We start from the raw sequence: 24580 nt of genomic DNA, 5'->3' as shown, positions 1-24580 counted from the left end.
CTCATGGTGATGAGCTTCATACGCCTCTTGAGCTCCATGAATGGGCTCTCTTGCTTGCTCCATCTTTTCCTTAGTGATGGGCTTGTCCTCTTTAATGAGGATATCTCCTTCTATGTCAATCCCAGCCGAATTGCATAGGTGGCAAATGAGGTGAGGAAAGGCTAACCTTGCCATAGTGGAAGACTTGTCAGCCACCTTGTAGAGTTCTTGAGGTATAATCTCATGAACTTCCACCTCTTCTCCAATCATGATGCTATGGATCATGATGGCCCGGTCTATAGTAACTTCAGACCGGTTGCTAGTGGGAATGATTGAGCATTGAATAAACTCCAACCATCCTCTAGCTATAGGCTTGAGGTCCAATCTTCTTAGTTGAACCGGCTTGCCTTTGGAGTCAATCTTCCATTGAGCTCCTTCTACACATATGTCCATAAGGACTTGGTCCAACCTTTGATCAAAGTTGACTCTCCTTGTGTAGGGGCGTGCGTTCTCTTCCATGTTTGGCAAGTTGAACGCCAACCTCACATTCTCCGGACTAAAATCTAAGTATTTCCCCCGAACCATTGTAACATAGTTCTTTGGATCCGGGTTCTTACATTGATCATGGTTCTTGGTGATCCATGCATTAGCATAGAACTCTTGAACCATTAGGATGCCGACTTGTTGGATGGGATTTGTTAGAACTTCCCAACCTCTTCTTTGAATTTCATGTCGGATCTCCGGATACTCATTTCTTTTGAGTTTGAAAGGGACCTCAGGGATCACCTTCTTCTTGGCCATAACATCATAGAAGTGGTCTTGATGGGCTTTGGACATGAACCTTTCCATCTCCCATGACTCGGAGGTGGAAGCTTTTGTCTTTCCTTTCCCCTTTCTAGAGGATTCTCCGGTCTTAGGTGCCATCAATGGTAATGGAAAAAGAAAAAGCTTATGCTTTTACCACACCAAACTTAGAATTTTGCTCGCCCTCGAGCAATAAAAGAAAGAATAGATGAAGAAGAAGAAGAAAGGGAGGAGAGGGAGAGTGGGAAGTGTTTTGGCCAAGAAGGGTGTAGAGGGGTGTGCTGTGTGAATTTGATGAAGAATGGAGGGCTTTATATAGGGGAGGGAGGGGGGGAAAGGTTTCGGCCAGATGGGTGGGTTTGGGTGGGAAATTGGTTTTGAATTTTTGAAGGTAGGTGGAGTTTATGAGGTAGGTTTATGGGGAAGAGTGGATGGATGTGAGTAGTGAAGAGGTGATGGGGAAGAGAGTTTGAGGTGATTGGTGAAGAGAGTGGTGAGAAGAAGTGAGTGGAGGTAGGTGGGGATCCTGTGGGGTCCACAGATCCTGAGTAGATCCTGTGGGGTCCACAGATCCTGAGTGGATCCTGTGGGGTCCATAGATCCTGAGGTGTTCAAGGATTTACATCCCTGCACCCATTATGCATGAAAAAATGCCTTTGCACACAACTCTGGGCGTTCAGCGCTAGGTTGGTGGCCATTTTGGGCGTTCAACGCCCATTTGTGTGCCATTTCTGGCGTTGAACGCCAGAACCATGCCTGTTCTGGCGTTCAGCGCCCAGAGGCTGCCCATTTTGGGCGTTCAGCGCCAGAACCATGCTCTGTTCTGGCACTGAACGCCAGACAGATGCTCCTCCAGGGTGTAATTTTTCTTCTGCTGTTTTTGATTCCGTTTTCAAGTTTTTATTTATTTTGTGACTCCACATGATCATTAACCTATAAAGACATATAATTAAGAAAAATATAGTTAGATAAAATAAAAATTGGGTTGCCTCCCAACAAGCGCTTCTTTAATGTCAATAGCTTGACAGTGGGTTCTCATGGAGCCTCACAGATGTTCAGAGCATTGTTGAGAGTCTCCAACACCAAACTTAGAGTTTGGATATGGGAGTTCAACACCAAACTTAGAGTTTGGTTGTGGCCTCCCAACACCAAACTTAGAGTTTGACTGTGGGGGCTTTGGTTGACTCTGCTTTGAGAGAAGCTTTTCAGGCTTCCTCTCCATGGTTGCAGAGGGAGATCCTTGAGTTTTAAACACAAGGGAGTCCTCATTCCATTGAAGGACTATTTCACCTCTGTCAACATCAATCACAGCTCTTGCTGTGGCCAGAAAAGGTCTTCCTAGGATGATGGATTCATCCTCTTCCTTTCCAGTATCCAGGACTATGAAATCAGCAGGGATGTAAAGGCCTTCAACCTTTACTAACACGTCCTCTACTTGTCCATAAGCCTGTTTTCTTGAATTGTCTGCCATCTCTAATGAGATTTTAGCAGCTTGCACCCCATAGATTCCCAATTTCTCTATTACAGAGAGGGGCATGAGGTTTATTCCTGAACCAAGGTCACATAGAGCCTTTAAGATCATAGTGCCTATGGTACAGGGTATTATGAACTTTCCAGGATCCTGTCTCTTCTGAGGCAATGTCAGTTGATCCAGATCACTTAGTTCATTGATGAACAAGGGAGGTTCAACTTCCCAAGTATCAATGCCAAATAATTTGGCATTCAGCTTCATGATTTCACCAAGAAACTTGGCAGTTTGCTCTTCAGTAACATTCTCATTCTCTCTAGAAGAGGAATACTCATCAGAGCTCATGAAGGGCATAAGGAGGTTCAATGGAATCTCTATGGTCTCTAGATGAGTCTCAGATTCCTTTGGTTCCTCAGAGGGAAGCTCCTTATTGGTCACTGGACATCCCAGGAGGTCTTCCTCCTTGGGATTTTCGTCCTCCTCTCCCTCATTGGGTTCGGCCATTTTGCTTATGTCAATGGCCTTGCACTCTCCTTTTGGATTCTCTTCTGTATTGCTTGGGAGAGTACTGGGAGGGATTTCAGTGATCCTTTTACTCAACTGGCCCACTTGTGCTTCCAAATTTCTAATGGAAGACCTTGTTTCATTCATGAAGCTCACAGTGGCCTTGGATAGATCAGAGACTAGATTTGCTAAATTAGAAGCATTTTGTTCAGAGTTCTCTGTCTGTTGCTGAGTGGATGATGGAAAAGGTTTATTGTTGTTAAACCTGTTTCTTCCACCATTATTAAAGCCTTGCTGAGGCTTTTGATCCTTCCATGAGAAATGTGGATGATTTCTCCATGATGAGTTATAGGTGTTTCCATAAGGTTCACCTAAGTAATTCACCTCTGCTATTGCAGGATTCTCAGGATCATAAGCTTCTTCTTCATAAGAAGCCTCTTGAGTACTGTTGGATGCAGCTTGCATTCCATTCAGACTCTGAGAAATCATATTGACTTGCTGAGTCAATATTTTATTCTGAGCCAATATGGCATTCAGAGTATCAACTTCAAGAACTCCCTTCTTCATAGGCGTCCCATTACTCACAGGATTCCTTTCAGAAGTGTACATGAACTGGTTATTAGCAACCATGTCAATGAGTTCTTGAGCTTCTGCAGGCGTTTTCTTTAGGTGAATGGATCCACCTGCAGAAGTGTCCAGTGACATCTTTGATAGCTCAGATAAACCATCATAGAATATATCCAGGATGGTCCATTCCGAAAGCATGTCAGAGGGACACTTTTTGGTCAGTCCTTTGTATCTCTCTCAAGCTTCATAGAGGGATTCACCTTCTTTCTGTTTGAAGGTCTGAACATCCACTCTAAGCTTGCTCAGCTTTTGAGGAGGAAAGAACTTGGCTAAGAAAGCCTTGACCAGCTTATCCCAAGAGTTCAGGCTATCCTTAGGTTGAGAATCCAACCATAATCTAGCTCTGTCTCTTACAGCAAAAGGGAAAAGCATGAGCCTGTAGACTTCAGGATCTACTCCATTAGTCTTAACAGTATCACATATCTGCAAGAATTCAGTTAAGAACTGAAAAGGATCTTCAGATGGAAGTCCATGAAACTTGCAGTTCTGCTGCATCAGAGAAACTAATTGAGGTTTCAGCTCAAAATTGTTTGCTCCAATGGCAGGAATGGAGATGCTTCTTCCATGTAAATTGGAATTAGGTGCAGTAAAGTCACCAAGTATCTTCCTTACATTATTATTATTTTCGGCTGCGATCTCCTCTTCCTGTTCAAAAATTTCTGAAAGGTTATCTCTGGATTGTTGTATTTTAGCTTCTCTTAGTTTCCTTTTTAGAGTCCTTTCAGGTTCTGGATCTGCTTTCACAAGAATGTTCTTATCCTTGCTCCTTCTCATATGACAAAGAAGAGGGCACAGAAAAATAATAATAATAATAGAGATCCTTTATACCACAGTATAGGGGTCCTTGTGTGAGTAGAAGAAGAGGGGGAGACAAAGAATGTAATGTAATGGAAGAAACACAACTGTGAGGAGGGTTGAGATGTGAGATGAGATGTTAGTAGATGAATAAATAAATAGAATAAGATGAGAGAGAAGGAATTTTCGAAAATAAATTTTGAAAAAGAGTTAGTGATTTTTGAAAATAGTTTTTGAAAAATGTTAGTAATTTTCGAAAATTAAGATTTAAAAATTAAAAATTAAAATAATTAATAAATTAAAAAGAAATTTTGAAAAAGGGGGAAGATATTTTCGAAAATGAGAGAGAGAGAGTTAGTTAGGTAGTTTTGAAAAAGTTAAGAAACAAACAAAAAGTTAGTTAGTTGGTTGAAACAAATTTTGAAAACCACTTTTGAAAAGATAAGAAGTTAGGAAGTTAGAGAAGATATTTTGAAATCAAATTTTTGAAAAAGATAAGAAGATATTTTTGAAAAGATATGATAGAAATTAGTTTTTGAAAAAGATTTGATTTTTAAAATCTCAATTAATGACTTGATTCACAAGAAATCACAAGATATGATTCTAGAACTTAAAGTTTGAATCTTTCTTAACAAGCAAGTAACAAACTTCAAATTTTTGAATCAAAACATTAATTGATTATGTTATTTTCGAAAATTTGATATAAAAATAAGAAAAGGATTTTTGAAAAATATTTTTGGAATTTTCGAAAATAACTAAGAATTTTGAAAAAGATTTGATTTTTGAAAAAGATTTTGAAAAAGATAAGATTTTCAAATTGAAAATTTGATTTGACTCATAAGAAACAACTTGATTTTAAAATTTTTGAAAAAGTCAATCCAAATTTTCGAATTTGATGAGAGAAAAAGGGAAAGATATTTTTTTGATTTTTTTGAATTTTTTTTATGATGAGAGAGAAAAACAACAAAAAGACTCAATGCATGAAAATTTTGAATCAAAACAATGAATGCATGCATGAATGATATGAGTGTCAAGATGAACACCAAGAACACTTTGAATGTCAAGATGAACATCAAGAATATATTTTGAAAAATTTTTGATGCAAAGAAAACATGTAAGACACCAAACTTAGAAATCTTTCATGTTTAGACTCTAAGAATTCAAGAATGCATATGATAAACATGAAAAGACATAAAACAAAAAATCATCAAGATCAAACAAGAAGACTTACCAAGAACAACTTGAAGATCATGAAGAACACTATGAATGCATGAAATTTTCGAAAAATGCAAGATGCACATGCAAATGACACCAAACTTATGACATGACTCATGACTCAAACAAGAAACACAAAAAATGTTTTTGATTTTTATGATTTTCTAATTTTTTTGGATTTTTTCGAAAATTATATGAAAAAGAAAAAATAAGGATTCCAAAATTTTTAACATGAATTCCAGGAATCTTGCATTCTTAGTCTAAAGCTTCAGTCCAGGAATTAGACATGGCTCATGAGCCAGCCAAGCTTTCAATGAAAGCTCCGGTCTAAAACACTAGACATGGCCAATGGCCAGCCAAGCTTTAGCATGTAATTCAGACATGACACGCCTGACATACTCATTCCCAAAGGAATTAGACATGGCTTTACAGCCAGCCAGGCTTCAACATGCTTCATGAAACACTAGAATTCATTCTTTAAAAATTTTGAATAAAATTTTTGAAAACATTTTTATATTATTTTTTCGAAAACACAAGAAAAATTTTTTGAAAGATTTTTGAAAAATTTTTGAAAACAAAACAAAAAGAAAATTACCAAATCTGAGCAACAGGATGAAGCGTCAGTTGTCCAAACTCAAACAATCCCCGGCAACGGCGCCAAAAACTTGGTACGCGGAATCGTGATTACACTTTAATTATGTAAAGTTCATTGCTCTTTCTTTCCCTGGTAATGGCGCCAAAAACATGATGCCAAAACCACGGTTCACAACTCCGTGTAACTGACCAGCAAGTGCACTGGGTCGTCCAAGTAATACCTTACGTGAGTAAGGGTCGAATCCCACGGAGATTGTCGGTATGAAGCAAGCTATGGTCACCTTGTAAATCTCAGTCAGGCGGATATCAAACAGTAATGGGTTTTCGAATAATAAGTAATAGAATAGGGATAGAGGTACTTATGTAAATCATTGGTAGGAATTTCAGATAAGCGAATGGAGATGCTTTTCGTTCCTCTGAACCTCCGCTTTCCTGCTATCTCCATCCAATCAGTCTTACTCCTTTCCATGGCTGGCTTTATGCAAGGGCATCACCGTTGTCAGTGGCTACATTCCCTCCTCTCAGTGAAAAATATGCTCACATGCTCTGTCACAGCACGGCTAATCATCTGTCGGTTCTCGATCATGCTGGAATAGGATTCACCCTCCTTTTGCGTCTGTCACTAACGCCCAGCACTCGCGAGTTTAAAGCTCGTCACAGTCATTCAATCATTAAATCCTACTCGGAATACCACAGACAAGGTTTAGACTTTCCGGATTCTCTTGAATGCCGCCATCATTCTAGCTTACGCCACGAAGATTCTGATTAAGAGATCTAAGAGATACTCATTCAGTCGAAGGTAGAACGAAAGTGGTTGTCAGGCACGTGTTCATAGGGAATGATGATGATTGTCACGTTCATCACATTCAGGTTGAAGAGCGAATGAATATCTTAGAAGCGAAATAAGATGAATTGAATAGAAAACAGTAGTACTTTGCATTAATCTTTGAGGAACAGCAGAGCTCCACACCTTAATCTATGGAGTGTAGAAACTCTACCGTTGAAAATACATAAGTGAAAGGTCCAGGCATGGCCGAGAGGCCAGCCCCCATGGTCTAAGAACTATGCGTTCAAAGATGTCTAATACAATAGTGAAATGTCCTATTTATAATAAACTAGCTACTAGGGTTTACAGAAGTAAGTAATTGATGCATAAATCCACTTCCGGGGCCCACTTGGTGTGTGCTTGGGCTGAGCTTGAGTGTTGCCCGTGTAGAGGTCCTTCTTGGAGTTGAACACCAGTTTTTGTGCCAGTTTGGGCGTTCAACTCTGGTTTTGGCTCCTTTTCTGGCGCTGGACGCCAGATTTGGGCAGAAAGCTGGCGTTGAACGCCAGTTTACGTCATTTATTCTTGGCCAAAGTATGGACTATTATATATTTCTGGAAAGCCCTGGATGTCTACTTTCCAACTCAATTAGAAGCGCGCCATTTCGAGTTCTGTAGCTCCAGAAAATCCACTTTGAGTGCAGGGAGGTCAGAATCCAACAACATAAGCAGTCCTTCTTCAACCTCTGAATCTGATTTCTGCTCAAGTCCCTCAATTTCAGCCAGAAAATACCTGAAATCACAGAAAAACACACAAACTCATAGTAAAGTCCAGAAATGTGAATTTAACATAAAAACTAATGAAAACATCCCTAAAAGTAACTAGATCCTACTAAAAACATACTAAAAACAATGCCAAAAAGCGTATAAATTATCCGCTCATCAACCGTTCTACAATGCATACACAGCTCAAAGATATGGTGGACAACCTTGTAACTACCAACAAGCCCCACCCCGTGCATGTAAACCATCCTTTCAATATAACCTCGAACCACCACACTCACAAGCTTCTCTTCACCATTCGCCACCATATGATCCTTCCTTACCCCAGTGCCAATCCAATCGCCCCCAATCACCACCACTTTCCTTTGTGTCATGTCCAAGTCCAGCAACCCGAGAAGCAGAGGTTTGCCTAACGGAAACAGTAAATAAATTTCAAACAACCATTCAACAACTGGAGCAAGCGATAATTCAATGGGTTTCTAGGCGCACAAATACACAAGGATCAGCCACAGCCCCATGTGAACAGTCTAACGAAGAGCATAGCATGAAGGAGATACCAGAAACTCTAGTGGACAAGACAAAGAATGAATTCGTACTAGAACAAGTAGAAGAAGATGTCATCGCTCAAGAAGAAGAGTTTGTTGAAGATCTAGGAGATGCTGAACCTCCATGGGAATCCAGAATTGAGGAACACGCCATCAAGGAGACTACAGTTGATGCTAAGGAGGATATTTCTCCAAGGCAAGTCGTTTATGAAGAATCAGACGGAATAATCCAAGAAACAAATTCCCTCGATAGTGATAGTCACAAGTCTAGCTCTCTTAATGATGAACTTGCATCCGCAAGTGAATTCTCTGAGATCGAAGAATCTTCCCCAAGTGAATATGAAGATGATGCAGAGGTAGATTTCTCTCAACCTCCAATCTATGACTCAAGTGATGAGGAAAACACAGAAGACTTTGACCAGGACACAGATACAATTGAAGATCTTTGCAAAGAAGTGGAGGAATTCACAGAAGAGCACAAAGAAATGGAACTTGCAGAACCACCAAAAACACCTATCCCAAGGCCATTACCACCTAATACAAGCTTCAAGTGGGTACAATCCTTAACTTATAACTTTACTTATTCACTTGAATATGGTTTGCTTGAAACAGATGGCCAGCTTAGAGCTCTCTGTGGCTTTAAGAGTAAGAGGGAAATGGCTCGTACTCAGAGCTGGTGCACAAGGTTCAATAAGGTTCCACGCTTCACCTCGAAGTACACGGATTGGTATCATGCTCAATTGCATGGATCACGGAAAACGTTTGGTCACCAAGGTGAGATTCTACTTTTTAAACCGCCCGAATGGAAACATGTAGATCAAGACGGAGGCGGATTTAAAAGCAAGGCTTGGAATCCTGGACTCTATCCTAACATTCGTCGTCCCGGGAGCTTGAAAATATGTTTGGAGCTGTTCAGAAGCTTTGCATGCTTGGTTTGGGACCCCGGAGGCTATTGGCATTTCAAGCACTGGTGGAGATTTTTAGACGAATTTAAACATAAGCCGCCATAACAGGATACTCCTCCAATGTCCAACTTAAGGACTTTAACTAAAAGTGCTAGGTGGGAGACAACCCACCATGGTATGGTCGCTTCTTTTTCAATTTATTTCTTGTTAATTGCTTTCATTTTTCCTTTTTCATTTTAATTTATTAAACCTGGAATCATAAATAGCATTCATGTTAATCATTGCATTCTGCATTTTTCATGCATATATAAAAAAAAAGGGGTGCACGACGCGACCGCATGCTCCATGCGATCGCGTCATATTGCGAGAAACACCACCCACGCGACCGCATGACCCACGCGGCCGCGTGATATATATATCGGTGTAAGGATCCAACGAACAGAAAGTTAGGCTGGAATCGTGCGGCCCTTGTGCGTTTCGCACAAATTGGCCCATGCGATCGCATGCCCCATGCGATCGCGTCACTTGCACAATACCAATCCCACGCGACCGCGTGAGCGACGCGACCGCGTCGCATGGATTGCACATCACCCCAAAAGGAGACAGAGAGTTGCGCTAAAACGGCGCTGGAGTTGTGCGTTTAGCACGAATTCCAGCGACACGATCGCGCGACCCACGCGATCGCGTCACCCCTCTTTCCCCCCCACCTCTCATGCGATCGCGCGCCCCACGCGATCGCGTCACTCCCATTTTCAACCCAACCACGCGACCGCGTGCCCCACGCGACCGCGTGCCCCACGCGGCCGCGTGTATTCGAAAATATAACCCCCCCAGCCACGCGAACCCTATCAGTCGCGTAGCCCCCCACCCCTAACTCTCTTCTCCCACTCTGCTTCTTCTTCCTCCAGCCACCACCCAGCACCACCCAGCCGCCACCGCGCCACCACCCAGACGCCGCCGCCGTCCAGACACCGCCGCCGTAACATCCCCTCCCCTTTTTTTTCTTCTTCTTTCTTCCTCTCTCCCCCCTCTCCGCCACCACCAGAACCACCACCCACCACCGCTAGCCATCCAGCCGCGCCCCCCTCCGCCACCCACCCGCAACCCCCCCTCCCTTCCTCTATCACTAACCCTAAGACCCTACCCCCATTCCCCCTCAGCCGACACCGCGCCGCCGTGCCCCGCCACCGCGCCGGACACCACCGCCGCCATCACCCAACCGTTCTGCTTCTTTCGCTTTCCAGGTTCCGCAACACGCACTCCCTTTTATCCGTTCGTCGTTTTTCTGTATTTTTTTCCATTTTTGTTCATACTTAGGATAGATAGATATGCATGCTGTAGTGGATTTTTAGGTTGTTAGGTAGCTTAGGCTGTGGTTAGTGGATCTAGGTCTGTTTACTTGCACTGTTCCTGTTTCTGTTTTATCATAACTGCAATTCTGCTGTTCCTGTGACCTCGTTCATATGCTGTGATTTCTTGCATTTGCTGCTTGTTACTCTGAATTTTCCTGTTTCTATTAATTATAGGTAACTACAGCAAGTTTTTAATTCATATGAACTGCTATGATTGCTGTTTATTTTCCGGGACAAAAATAAAAATTTGAGAAGCATGCTCATATAAAAACAAAACAATTGAATTACCATGTTGATAAACCACTATTTTATGATTTATCTTGTACTCAATTGAGTGGTTTTTATCAACTCTTTACCCACTTATTCATACTATTTGCATGTTTTACATTTTCCTTCCTGGTTTTGTGCTGTGATTGAAAACATGCTTCTTTGATCTTATATTTGCTTATTATTAATACTCTCTTATTACCATTAGATGCCTTGATATGTGTGTTAAGTGTTTTCAGAGATTACAGGGTAGGAATGGCTCAGAGGATGGAAAGGAAGCATGCAAAAGTGGAAGGAATACAAGAAGTTGGAGAAACTGCTAAGCTGTCCAGCCTGACCTCTTCGCACTCAAATGGCTATAACTTTAGCTACAGAGGTCCAAACGATGCGATTTTAGTTGCGTTGGAAAGCTAACGTTCGGAGCTTCGATTTGATATATAATATGCCATAGTTGCTCTGACACTAGGCGACGCGAACGCGTGATTCACGCGGACACATCGCATCTACGAACATCAATCCGCGCGGCCGCGTGGATGACGCCTCCGCGTCACTTGTCCGCGACCTGAACGTACCAAAATATGCAGGGGGCAATTTCTGGGCTGTTTTTGACCCAGTTTTCGGCCCGGAAAACACAGATTAGAGGCTATAAAGTGGGGGAATGCATTCATTCAAGGAGAGCTCGCCAATTTTCACTTTCCATGATTTAGATTTAGTTTGAGAGAGGTTCTCTCCTCTCTCTCTTAGGATTAGGATTTAGGACTTCTCTTAGTTTTTAAGAGTGACTCTCGATCCAGGTTTAATATTTACTTTAATCTATGTTTCTATGCTACTTTTACTTTAATGCTTTTATTCGTATCTATAGATGTTGCCAAATTGGCTTATAAACCATTTCCATGTTATGATTTGAAATTAATGATTATTTGAGGTATTTCAGTTTATTATTGTTCTCTTTGATTTAAGATATTTTTGCTTCCCATCTAAGGACATTTTTGTTCCAGCAATTTTACTTTTTCCCTTTTTGGTCTTGGTTAAGAAATCAGTAACTCAACATTATCGAGCTCAGCATAATTGATAATCGCTATCTTGCTAATTGAACTGAACTTCAATAATCCCAACTTTTTCTTAGGAAATAAATAGGATTCGAAGGTCAAACTAATTAGTCTCTTGACTTTCCTTTTCATTAAAGGTTAACTAAGAGGAATTAAGATTCAATTTTCATTATTGTTGAGAGGGATAACCAAGTTGGACTTCCAATTTCTCTTACCCTGCCAAAAGTTGCTTTACAGTTATTTATTGATTTTAATTGCCATTTAAATCATTTGCTTCTCATCTTCTAAACCCCGATTACAACCTTTATAGCCAATAATAAGAACATACTTCCCTGCAGTTCCTTGAGAAGACGACACGAGGTTTGAATACTCGGTTAACAATTTTTAAGGGGTTTGTTACTTGTGACAACCAAAACGTTTGTACGAAGGGATTTCTGTCAGTTTAGAGACTATATCTACAACGCGAATGTTCTTATGAAATTCTTTACTGGCAAAAATCCTAACGTCAAAATGGCGCCGTTGCCGGGGAACTGCTAACGTGTGCCTTATTATTGGTTATTGTAAATATTTTTCTTTTACTTGTTTATTTATTTCTGTTTTTCCTTTTTATTTTTCATTTGTTTCCATGAATTCTCACCCCTCTCGCTTTGAGTTTGGTTCTAACTTTGTTGAAGGAAATAGAAGTTACGGTAGGAATATGCATCAAGGTCAGACCAATCAAGGATGGATGAAGCCAAGAGGATCTAATCAACCCTTTAGGCAGCAACACCCTCCGAGATATCCTGGACAAAGATCATTCTACCGTGCATACCCAGCTGAAAGATATGGTGGACAACCTTGTAACTACCAACAAGCCCCACCCCGTGCATATAAACCATCCTTTCAACATAACCTCGAACCACCAGACTCACAAGCTTCTCTTCACCATTCGCCACCATATGATCCTTCCTTACCCCAGTACCAATCCAATCACTCCCAATCACCGCCACTTTCCTATGTATCATGTCCAAATTCGGCAACCCGAGAAGCAGAGGTTCGCCTAAAGGAAACAGTAAATAAACTTCAAACAACCATTCGACAACTGGAGCAAGCAGTAATTCAATGGGTTTCTATGCGCTCAAATACACAAGGATCAGCCACAGCCCCATGTGAACAGTCTAACGAAGAGCGTAGCATGAAGGAGATACCAGAAACTCCAGTGGACAAGACAGAGAATGAATTCGTACTAGAACAAGTAGAAGAAGCTGTCATTGTTTAAGAAGAAGAGTCGGTTGAAGATCTAGGAGATGCTGAACCTCCATGGGAATCCAGAACTGAGGAGAACTCCGTCAAGGACGCTACAGTTGATGCTAAGGAGGATATTGTACAATCTCCAAGGCAAGTTGTTTATGAAGAATCAGATGGAATAACCCAGGAGACAAATTCCCTTGATGATGATAGTCACAAGTCAAATTCTCTTAGTAATGAACTGGCATCCGCAAGTGAATTCTTTGAGGTCGAAGAATCTTCCCCAAGTGAATATGAAGACGATGCGGAGGTAGATTTCTCTCAACCTCCAATCTATGACTCAAGTGATGAGGAAGACATAAAAGACTTTGACCAGGACACAGATACACTTGTAGAACCTTGCAAGGAAGTGGAGGAATTCACAGAAGAGCACAAGGGAGTAGAACTTACAGAACCACCGGAAACACCTATCCCAAGGCCATTACCACCTAATACAAGCTTCAAGTTGGTACAATCCTTAACCTATAACTTTACTTATTCACTTGAATATGGTTTGCTTGAAACAGATGGCCAGCTTAGAGCTCTTTGCGGCTTTAAGAGTAAGAGGGAAATGGCTCGTACTCAGAGTTGGTGCACAAGGTTCAATAAGGTTCCACGCTTCACCTCGAAGTACACGGATTGGTATCATGCTCAATTGCATGGATCACAGAGAACGTTTGGTCACCATGGTGAGATTCTACTCTTTAAACTGCCCGGATGGAGGCATGTAGATCAAGACGGAGGCAGATTTAAAAGCAAGGCTTGGGATCCTGGAGTTTATTCTGACGTTTGTCACCCCGGGAGCCTGACAATCTGTTTGAAGCTGTTCAGAAGCTTTGCATGCCTAGTTTGGGATCCCGGAGGCTATTGGCATTCCAAGCACTGGTGGAGATTTTTGGACGAATTTAAACATAAGCCGCCATAGCAGGAAGCTCCTCCAATGTCCAACTTAAGGACTTTAACTAAAAGTGCTAGGTGGGAGACAACCCACCATGGTATAGTCGCTTCTTTTTCAATTTAATTCTTGTTAATTGCTTTCATTTTTATTTTCTTTTCATTTTACTTTATTGAACCTGGAATCATGCATAGCATTCATATTAATCATTGCATTCTGCATTTATCTTACATATAAAAAAAACGCCACACGACGCGATTGCATCAGCGACGCGTCCGCGTCGCAAGGAGAGGGGAGAAAATAAAAACGAACAGAGAGTCACGCTGGAGCATGGCTGGAGGCGTGCCCGTGGCACAAATTGTCCCACGCGACCGCGTCGCTGACGCGTCCGTGTCGAGTGGGAATACTGGACTCCCACGCGACCGCGTGCCCCACGCGGCCGCGTGACCAGCATTTCGACATAATAATGGTGCACAACCGAAAGTTGTGCTAGAGTGGTGCTGGACTGGCGCTGGATGCGCAGTCCATCTCACGCGACGGCGTGCCCCACGCGGCCGCGTCACATCCTACTAAGTGCCCACTCACGCGATCGCGTCACCTAATATTTGGCAATTAATGATTTTTGAACAGAGAGTTGTGCGAGAGCGAGGCTGCCCTCGCGCCAGTAGCATAAAACGGGTCACGCGACCGCGTGACCGACGCGACCGCGTCAATCAGTTTGAGCGCTAGCCGCGCGACCGCGTGTCCCACGCGACCGCGTCGCTTGCGTCGCGCAGCTTATCCTAATTTGCCAAATATCTTATCTTTTCTCCCCCTAATCCTAATTTTTCCTCCCTCCTTTCTTACTTACTTCTTCTTCCCTTCTTTCCTTTCTCATTCTTCTTATCTTTTATTTTATTTTACTTAATTTATTTGCATCTTTCATTCATTGCATCTTAATTTTGTGCATATTTTTGTTTTCTTTTCTAAATTCATTATTTTTCCTTTGGTATTAAAATTTTCTTATTTAACTGTTGCATCTTCTCTTGAATTATTTTGGGTGCTTAGTGACTTGTTTTATTCTGGATAGGTAATATTATTTATATCAATGCCAACCTTTTATACCTGTATTACTTTTACATTGACATGAATTTATATTATCTCTCCTTACCCACACTATCTTCCCTATTTTTGCAAATTTTTGCACTCTTGATTTGCCATGTACTCCTACTGTTTTCTCATTTGCATGTTGTAGCTACCATGTAATTGAGACCCTCATTATCTGGCATTAACCCAACCATATTTTATTTTATTTTTATTTCTGGGTTACTGTTCTTCTTTTTCTTTTCTTTCAGGCTAGCCACCGAAGACGGAAAAGGGAGAAACTTCTATAAGGGGAGACAAACAAGTCCATCTGCACAATCCTTGAAGATAAGTGATGAGTATTTTGGAGGAAAAATAAATTTCTCCCAAAACACACAAATCTAACCGGCAAGTGCACCGGGTCGCATCAAGTAATAAAAACTCACGGGAGTGAGGTCGATCCCACAGGGATTGAAGGATTGAGCAATTTTTGTTTAGTGGTTGATTTAGTCAAGCGAATCAAGATTTGGTTGATGGTTTTGTGACTTGCAGAATTAAATTGCATTGAAGTAAAGAGAACAAGAAATAAATTGCTGAAACTTAAAGAACAAGAAATTAAATGACAGAAACTTAGAGTGCAAGAAATGTAAATTGCGGAATCTTAAAGTGCAAGGAATGTAAATTGCTTGAAATGTAAAGGGGACTGGGACGTGGATTTGCAGAAATTAAACAAGGAAAAGTTAAATTGCATCAAACAGAAGAGTAAATGGGAATTGGGATTGGATCGGGTCTTATAGCAGAAAAGTAAATGAACAAGGAAAGCAGTAAAGAGAATTGAAATAGGAAATCAGATCTCAGGACCCAGAGACTAGAAAACCAAGTCTAGATCTCAATGCCTTCCTAGATCCAACAAGAACAATTGCAAGGAAATTGTAAATTGCAAAGAAATTAGATGAGAAGCAAGTAACAGAAACGGAAATTCAATTAAGCAGTAAATAAATAGAGAGATCCAAGGATGAGATTGAAACAGAATTTCTTCAATTCTCCAACCCAAGATCCAAGACAATTGCAATTGAAATAGAAAGCAATAAAATGAAGAGGAAGAGAAGTGAATTCTCCTTCCCCAAGACAAAGAAATTAAAGATCACTCAATATCCAAAGCTCTCCGAAAACTATTATGAAAATTCCAAAAGAAAGCTCCCCGAAGAACTTGAATTCTATCCTATTTATACACTTTCTTCAAATGATCTTCAAGCCTTGAGTTGGGCCTTTGCTCTTGGTGGAATTGGGTTGAAAGAGGCCTTGGTTGATTGCTCTTGAAGTTTGAAGAAGAACCAAAGTGAACCAATTGAACCGGGTTTGATGTTAGCAAAAGTTGGACCAAAAGTTGGAGCTAAAGTTAGGGGTCTAACTTTGGCTCCAACTTTTCATAGCAGCCCACAAAACTTGCTGGTATGAATGTTGGTGCCAACGTTAGGGGTCTAACTTTGACCCTAACGTTGGCCTTGCCTTGTGTGCTAGTGGCGCCAACGTTAGCCACCAAGTTAGGGGGCTAACATTGGCGCAAACTTTTGCTCCTTCCCCATTGAATTTTCATGTGCCAACGTTAGCCTCCAAGTTAGGGGTCTAACGTTGGCGCAAACGTTGGTTGGCCAGGGAGGAATTCATGTGCCAACGTTAGCCTCAAAGTTAGGGGGCTAACGTTGGCGCAAACTTTTGGTGCCCAGGGGAGAAATTCATGTGCCAACGTTAGCCTCAAAGTTAGGGGGCTAATGTTGGCGCAAACTTTTGGAGCCCAGGGGAGAATTTTCAAGTTCCAACGTTAGCCTCAAAGTTAGGGGGCTAACGTTGGGGCTAACTTTTCAACCAAAAGTTTGTGCAAAAGTTTGGTGCTAACTTTCGGTCCAGCTTCTTGCTTCCTGGTTCAATTTCACTTATTCCATTGTCCTCTCTTCACTCCTAGCCATTCCTTCTTGCTTCAACCTTTCTCCAAGCTTTCTTCACCTATCATTAATCAACCAAACACATCAAAGCTATGCTTAAAATCATGAGGTATTCATTCTTTCATAATATGCAACAAATATAGCCTAAAACCTCATGAAATGGCATGAATTCATACATGGTTGATTCAATCAAGGGAAACATGAAAATCTACTCAATTAGCTTGCTTGTAGCTCAAGAAAGTGCATAATTCTAATGAAAACAAAAGAAAAAAGACTAGTTAAAATAGGCTAGGATGACTTGTCATCAATAAGCATCAGTTGGAACAACCCGTCCACTCGCACATCTTAGCATGCACCGAGGACGGTGCAATCTTTAAGTGTGGGGAGGTCGATACCGATCTCCGTGGGTTAGTACCTTTCTGTCTCAACACCAATGTTTAAATTTTCTTTTATTAGTTGTTGCATTTGCATGTTTAATTGCATGGCTATTTGATTTTATGCATTTAGTTACTACTTGGCTAAAGTAATAAATTTCTTTTTAGGACTCTATTTTTGAAAATTTTCACTAATTTAAATAAAAAAAATTTCTGTTAAAACTTGTTTGAAGTTGTATTTGGAACATAGTTTTTGAGCCAAAGAACACACAACCTGTGAGATTTTGAGCTTATTTACATGGTTACATTATTTAACCATAAATATTTTATTCTTGTGTGTTTACTTCTCTATAATTGTGATCTTTACTTTGTTTCAGTTTATATGTCCAATATTTAGTGTATTTACATGCTTGCATATGATTGAGGCCATTATTTGATTTTAGCTCACTTATCCCAAATAAGCCTACCCTTTAAATCACCCTTGTCAGCCACTTTGAGCCTTGAAATCCCCATTTGTTCTATATCTTACCACATGACTAGCTTTAAGTGGAAAATAAATTAATTATCCCAATTGAATCTTTGGTTAGCTTAAGATAGTGTGTTAATTAAGTGTGGGGAAACTGTGGGAACATGGGTTAATAAAGGAAAAGTATAATGTTTCTAAATTATTTGAATATTAGGAATTTGGGAACCTACTCATGAAAAATCAAAACAGAAAAATAATAGAAAATTCATGTGCATTGATAAGTTATGTTTGTTTCTCTACACAAAAAAAAGAAAAAAAAGAGAAAAATCCAAAAATACTCAATAAATAAGTAAATAAGGGGACAAAATTATCCCAATATTAAGTTTAATAAAAGATCAATGCACATGTGATAAAAATTAAAGAAAAAAATTTTTTTGGTACATGAGTATGGGAATTATACAAAAGTGGGAATTATGGGTAGCTAGGCATGAATTTAAAAGTATATAGAGTATATGTATATTAGGTGAGAGCTTAGGTTAATTAAAGATTCAAATTATAAAGCTCACTTAGCCATATATATACCTTTACCCTTACCTTAGCCCCATTACAACCTTGAAAAAGACCTCATGATGTTTGCATTGGTATATTAAAAATTGTTGATTGGTTAGATGAAGAACAAGGTTTAGAAAGCATGACTAGAGAAGAGTAGAATGAATAACCCTATACACTTGAGAGATTAGAGTGATATACACTACCAGTGAGGGTTCAATGCTTGATTCTATGTTCCCTGCTTTCATGAGCTGTCTTCTTACAAGTTTACTCGCTTTTTATTGTACGATTTGAATTAGTGGAAATTGGTTTGTATTTGTCTTGGAGAACTTGTTTACTTTTAAACCAAGTAGGTAGAAACATTTTGCATGTAGTTGCATTCATATAGATAGGATTACATTTTATACATCCTACCATTTCTCTTCATCTTTATAGCTTCTCTTGAGCTTAGCATGAGGACATGCTATTGTTTAAGTGTGGGGAGGTTGATAAACCACTATTTTATGGTTTATCTTGTACTCAATTGAGTGGTTTTTATCAACTCTTTACCCACTTATTCATACTATTTGCATGTTTTACATTTTCCTTCCTGATTTTGTGCTGTGATTGAAAACATGCTTCTTTGATCTTATATTTGCTTATTATTAATCCTCTCTTATTACCATTAGATGCCTTGATATGTGTGTTAAGTGCTTTCAGAGATTACAGGGCAGGAATGGCTCAGAGGATGGAAAGGAAGCATGCAAAAGTGGAAGGAATACAAGAAGTTGGAGAAACTGCTAAGCTGTCCAGCCTGACCTCTTCGCACTCAAATGGCTATAACTTTAGCTACAGAGGTCCAAACAATGCGGTTCCAGTTGCGTTGGAAAGCTAAAGTCCGGGGCTTCGATTTGATATATAATATGCCATAGTTGCCCTGACGCTAGGCGACGCGAATGCGTGATCCACGCGGACACGTCACATCTGCAAACTTCAATCCGCGCGGCCGCGTGGATGACGCCTCCGCGCCACTTGTCCGCGACCTGAACGTACCAAAATACGCAGGGGGCAATTTCTGGGCTGTTTTTGACCCAGTTTTCGGCCCAAAAAACACAGATTAGAGGCTATAAAGTGGGGGAATGCATCCATTCAAGGAGAGCTCGCCAATTTTCACTTTCCATGATTTAGATTTAGTTTGAGAGAGGTTCTCTCCTCTCTCTCTTAGGATTAGGATTTAGGACTTCTCTTAGTTTTTAAGAGTGACTCTCGATCCAGGTTTAATATTTACTTTAATCTATGTTTCTTTGCTACTTTTACTTTAATGCTTTTATTCGTATCTATAGATGTTGCCAAATTGGCTTATAAACCGTTTCCATGTTATGATTTGAAATTAATGATTATTTGAGGTATTTCAGTTTATTATTGTTCTCTTTGATTTAAGATATTTTTGCTTCCCATCTAAGGACATTTTTGTTCCAGCAATTTTACTTTTTCCCCTTTTGGTCTTGGTTAAGAAATCAGTAACTCAACATTATCGAACTCAGCATAATTGATAATCGCTATCTTGCTAATTGAACTGAACTTCAATAATCCCAACTTTTTCTTAGAAAATAAATAGGATTCGAAGGTCAAATAATTAGTCTCTTGACTTTCCTTTGCTTTAAAGGTTAACTAAGAGGAATTAAGATTCAATTTTCATTATTGTTGAGAGAGATAACCAAGTTGGACTTCGAATTTCTCTTACCCTGCCAAAAGTTGCTTTACAGTTATTTATTGATTTTAATTGCCATTTAAATCACTTGCTTCTCATCTTCTAAACCCCGATTACAACCTTTATAGCCAATAATAAGAACATACTTCCCTGCAGTTCCTTGAGAAGATGACCCGAGGTTTGAATACTCGATTAACAATTTTTAAGGGGTTTGTTACTTGTGACAACCAAAACATTTGTACGAAGAGATTTATGTCGGTTTAGAGACTATATCTACAACGCGAATGTTCTTATGAAATTCTTTACTGGCAAAAATTCTAACGTCACATGTGCATTAAAAAAATAAAATAAAATAAAATTTTTTACATTTTCGGTATTTAATTAAAGGGATACAAAAATTCCCCAATTGCAAAATAAAAAAAATCAATTCACATGTGACAAAGTTAAGTTTAAGGCATGAGTTTGCACTACAAAGTGGAAAAATTTGGGCAAATAGGTTAAGAAACTTTGAATTACAAAATATGTATGTTAGGTGACATCTTAGACTAATCAAGGATTCCCTTATTAGCTCACTTAGCCTTATACATGTACCCTTACCCTTACCTTGGCCCCATTACAACCTTGAAAAAGACCTCATGATTTTTGTATGTTTGTATTCTATAATTGTTGATTGGTTAGATGAAGAACAAAGTTATAGAAAGTAAGGATAAAAAAGAAGAATAGAGTGATTAACCCAATAAACACTGAGTGACTAGAGAGCAAACACAAAATCCCGTGAGGGTTCAATAGCTCATCACCATATATCTCTGCTTAAATTGTTAATTGTCTTGCAAGTTTGAAAAATATTTTTACCCATCTCAATTGTAAAAGTGCTTTAACATTATCTAGGGTTTGGCTATGCATATATGATTCCTTGAGAATGTGAACTAATTTAACTACATGTAAGTTTTATATACAAGTGAATAACAATTAGAATTGCATGATTCATTTAGGTAGTTGCATTTAGGATAGATTGTATTGCATGAGATTCCACCACTTTAACCTTACCTTACTCTTTATCTTGGACTTAGCATGAGGACATGCTATTGTTTAAGTGTGGGGAGGTTGATAAACCCATATTTTATGATATATATTGTGCTCAATTTAAGTGATTTATTCAACCCTTCACCCACTTATTCATGTAAATTGCATGGTTTTACTTTCCCGTCCTTATTATGTGATATATGTGAAAAACATGTTTTCTATGCTTTAAAAATAATTATTTTAATTACCCTTTATTACCATTCGATGCCGTGATTTGTGTGTTGAGTAGTTTCAGATATTCTAAGGCAGAAATGACTTAAAGGATGGAAAGAAAACATACAAAAATGGAAGGAAAGCACAAATGGAGTTTTTGATGAAACTGGCAGCGACGCGAACGCGTGACTGACGCGGATGCGCGCCTTAAGCAGAACACATATGACGCGGACGCATGACCGAAGCGAACGCGTGATAAGGAAAACTCCAGATGACGCGACCGCGTGACCCACGCAGACGCGTGACAGACGCCACGCACCAGAAATTACAGAAAGCACTCCCAGTGATTTCTGAAACCCTTTTTGGCCCAGATCCAAGTCCAGACGCGTGACAGACGCCACGCACCAAAAATTACAGAAAGCACTCCCAGTGATTTCTGAAACCCTTTTTGGCCCAGATCCAAGTCCAGAAAGCACATATCAGAGGTTATAAAGTGGGGGAATGCATCTATTCATAAGGACGTATTCGATTATTCACTTTTCATGATTTAGATGTAGTTTTTAGAGAGAGGTTCTCTCCTCTCTCTCTCTTAGGACTAGAAATTAGGATTTTTCTCGCCTTCATGATTGTCTCTTTTTATCAGGTTCAATGTTCCTTTTTAATTATTTTCTCAAATTAAGTTATGAACTCTTCCATGTTACATATGATTCTCTCAATTAATGCTATTTGAGGTATTTCAGTTTATGATTGCTTCCTTTTATTTATGTTACTGTTGCTTCCAATCTGAAGATATTTTTATTCGAGTAAGTTTACTTTTCCCCTTTTGGCCTTGGTTAAGTAATTGGTAACTCATGAGTTATCAAACTCAACGTGATTGATAATTGTTGTCTTTGCTAATTGAATTAAACTTCAATAACTCCAGTCCTTTCTTAGGAATTGACTAGGACCTGAGGATCAAACTAATTGGTCCACTTAACCTTCCTTTGCTTTAGTAAAGGCTAACTAAGTGGGATTAAAACTCAATTCTCATCACCATTGATAAGGATAACTAGGATAGGATTTCCAAATTCTCATACCTTACCAAGAGTTTATTTTACAGTTATTTACTTATTTTATTTGTCATTTAAATTACTTGTTTCTTACTTTCAAAACCCCCAATTTACAAAACTTATAACCAATAATAAGAACACCTCCCTGCAGTTCCTTGAGAAGACGACCCGAGCTTTAAATACTTCGGTTATCAATTTTAAAGGGATTTGTTGCTTGTGACAACTAAAACGTTTGTAAAAAAGGACTTTTGTTGGTTTAGAAGCTATACCTGCAACGAGGATTTATCTGCAAATTTCTAGACCACGCAAAAGTTCTCTCTTCACATGCGCACGCGCACCTTGCGCGTACGCGCGAATACGTGCATCCAGAGCCAGCGCAATGGAGCCGAGCGAGGAGCCGGCGCGCTTATTTGGCTGGGCCATATTCCCTATGATGCTCGCGCGCACCTTACGCCTGCACGCAGATCTCAGAAAACCCAGGATGCGTGCGCGTATAGTGTGCGTATGCGTCGATGTGCGCACATGATTTTTAAAAAGGAACACGTGCCCAGTGATTTCAAGGAGTCCCTAGGCCCTGTTTTGGAGCAGATTTTGGAGGGAAAAGCTTAAGAAGACCAAGGATTAGGAGTGTGAGGACAATTAGTCAGAATTCTAGATATTTTAGAGAGTTAGTTACATTTTGTTTTTAGAGAGAGAAACTCCAACTTCTCTTTAGGATTTCACTTATTCCATTACAATTCTCCTTTGATTTCTTGGTTAGATCCTTTGCTAATTCCCTTTTAGTTTGGTACAAGTTGTAGATATACTCTTCTATTCTTAATTGATGCTCTTTTGATTCAATTTCTTAGATCTAGATTTGGTTGACTTTGTTACTTTGAATTTGGATTAATGAATTGAAGTTTCATTCAATTGTTTGATTGTTGATGATTGTTTGTATTAGATAGCTTTAATTCAATTCTCTTCTCTCAATTTTATCATGTTTTCTATGATTGCCTACCAATTGTTTGTGATAATGACAACCCTAGCTATGGAGTAGATTTCTCTTACTTGGCTTAGGGGTTGAGTTATTGGAGACACTTGAATAGTGGATATCAATTGTAGATTATGAATTGAGAAGTTGCTAATTGACTTGGAGTGCACTAAAGCTAGACTTCCCTAGGGTGAGACTAGGACTTGTGACTCAAGTTGGTTACTCTCACTTGACTTTCCTCCATTGTTAGGGGGTTAACTAAGTGAGGCAATAATCAATTCTTATCATAATTGAAGGAAACTATAAGGATGGAATTTCCAATGCTTACCCTTAGCCAAGGCTTTTATCTCAATTAATTGTTCTTTGCTTTGCTAGCTTGAATTCTTGCACCAACTCTTAAAACCATAAAAGCTTTCCTAATCAATGATGCACATTCTAAGGCAATTTCTAGGGAGAACGACCCGGGATCAATACTCTCGGTCATAGATTTTAGAATTGTTTGATGCGGTATTCACGTGTTGGTTAGACTATACTCATGATCGGATTCATTGCTAGTTTCTAACCAGCATATGAATATAATCGTTCATCAAAATGGCGCCGTTGCTGGGGAATTGCTTATGTGTGCCATTCTATTGGTTAGTGTGAATATGTTAACATGTCAATATTTGCATTTCTCTCTTGATTGATTGTTTGTTTGATTGTTACATAGGACTAGATTTTGCTTAGATACCAATTGATGTCATGAGCTCCTTTTCTCCTTCATTGTATGACGCGTTCACTACCAAATCCGAGCTTAGCACTATTTGATTCGGAAATTGAAAGAACTTTGCTTCATATTAGGCAAGCTCGGAGGCAGTTAGCTTTTGGGGAAGGTGAAAAGGTTCTTACCAATTCACCAACCACATCATCGTCATCCAACAAAGGCACTAATTACTCTTCTGTTGATACTACAAATAGTTCTTCTTTTGATCTAGGTTTTGACAACATGGCCGCTCCAAGGAGAGTTACTCTCAAGGAAGCGGGTGGACCGAATTTTGTTCTCCAACCTCTACATGTGCTTCATCCCAACTTGAATGCAAACTTTGAACTCAAGACCGCTCTCATCAATCTCTTACCAAAGTTCCATGGACTTCCCGTACAAGATCTAATTAGACACCTCAAGGACTTTCATGGTGTATGCTCGACTACTAGGCGGGAAGGATCCGATGAAGTGGCTATATGGTTGTTTGCCTTCCCTTTTTCTCTTGAGAGAAGAGCCAAGGAGTGGTTCTATACCTTACCTAGTGATGTTGTGTCCAATTGGGACTTGCTTAGAAGAGAATTCCTTGATAAATTCATGCCCGTAGAAATAACGGACAAGCTAAGGAAGGAGATTTCATGTATTGTACAAGGCGAGATAAAAACTTTACATGAATATTGGGAACGGTT

The 24580-nt window shown here is 39.7% G+C and overlaps 1 non-coding gene across 1 annotated transcript; it reads left to right on the top strand.

Annotated features, from left to right (window-relative positions):
- Positions 1 to 3514: 3514 nt before the first annotated feature.
- On the top strand, positions 3515 to 3622 carry LOC112724343 (small nucleolar RNA R71). Its single transcript, XR_003163510.1, has one exon. It is a non-coding gene; the product is annotated as a small nucleolar RNA R71 (small nucleolar RNA).
- Positions 3623 to 24580: the final 20958 nt, after the last annotated feature.

The sequence above is a fragment of the Arachis hypogaea genome, chromosome 11, assembly GCF_003086295.3.
Source record: "Arachis hypogaea cultivar Tifrunner chromosome 11, arahy.Tifrunner.gnm2.J5K5, whole genome shotgun sequence".
In the NCBI taxonomy this organism is placed as follows: Eukaryota; Viridiplantae; Streptophyta; class Magnoliopsida; order Fabales; family Fabaceae; genus Arachis; species Arachis hypogaea.
The sequence above is the reverse complement of the archived record's forward strand: the minus strand, read 5'-3'. Positions and strand labels throughout refer to the sequence as shown.